This window comes from Phalaenopsis equestris, unplaced genomic scaffold (assembly GCF_001263595.1).
Source record: "Phalaenopsis equestris unplaced genomic scaffold, ASM126359v1 Scaffold000507, whole genome shotgun sequence".
Classification (NCBI taxonomy): domain Eukaryota; kingdom Viridiplantae; phylum Streptophyta; class Magnoliopsida; order Asparagales; family Orchidaceae; genus Phalaenopsis; species Phalaenopsis equestris.
In genome coordinates, this window is record NW_018164947.1 from 149,150 (window position 1) to 150,162 (window position 1,013).

The following is a 1,013-nucleotide window of genomic DNA, read 5'->3' on the forward strand; positions in this document are numbered from 1 at the left end:
ATATATATATCTATATATAGAAATAATTATTTAGATGCCCCAAAATACTTTCTATCTATAATTTAAAAATAACAATATAACTATTTGTTATTTATTGCCTAAATTTGATAATAACCTGACCTAAATTATTATCAGCTGTAATACTGAAAAAAAGACAGCCGCGACAGTTCAATTCAAATATTCAAGAGGCCCAATGCATGTTGAACGTAGCCCAATTAAAACAGCCGAAAAGGCCCAATTAAGAAGGGCCGAAAAGCACTCGAAATAGAGAAAAAAAAAAAAAGAAAAAAGAAAAAGAGAGAGAGAGAGAGAGAGAGAGAGAGAGTTGTAGTTGGTTCATTTTAACAATAAATAAATAAATGTGTTTATATAACAACAATTCAATATATATATATATATATATATATATAAAGTAATAAAATATAATAAAAGGGAATATGCATAGTAATAATAATAAGTAAAAGTATTACTATCTAATTTCCATATAAATATTAGATTGGTTTGATTTAACTTCAAATTTTATTAAAAATTTATCATTTATAAATTTTCATAATTTGAAATTAAAAATAAAGATGAATGAACCTAAATTTAGGTGGGAATCTTTAGAAGCTTTTGGATTTCTATATAAAAAAATTTCTTTTCATTTTCTACTTATCATCTTAGCTTTGTTAGATTTTTTTCCTTACTATCCTAATAAGTTAACATTTGCAAATTAAAATTTTTTAGAGGTACTGGTATTATTTATGCATTAAAAATATATAATTTTCATTTTTATGAAAATGTTACCAATAGCTAATATGGCTAGTGAGATTAGGGCTGTCATAAATATTTTTTTGTATGCAATAAGAAACTAGCATATCAAGATAGAAAACCTCAACATCATATCAAAAAGATCTAAAAAATTTTTTTGTATTGGAGCTACCTAGCCATTAATGAATAAAAACCTACAATCTACACCATCTCTCTCTAACAACTTGTAACAAACTGCATATCATCCATCATATATATATATA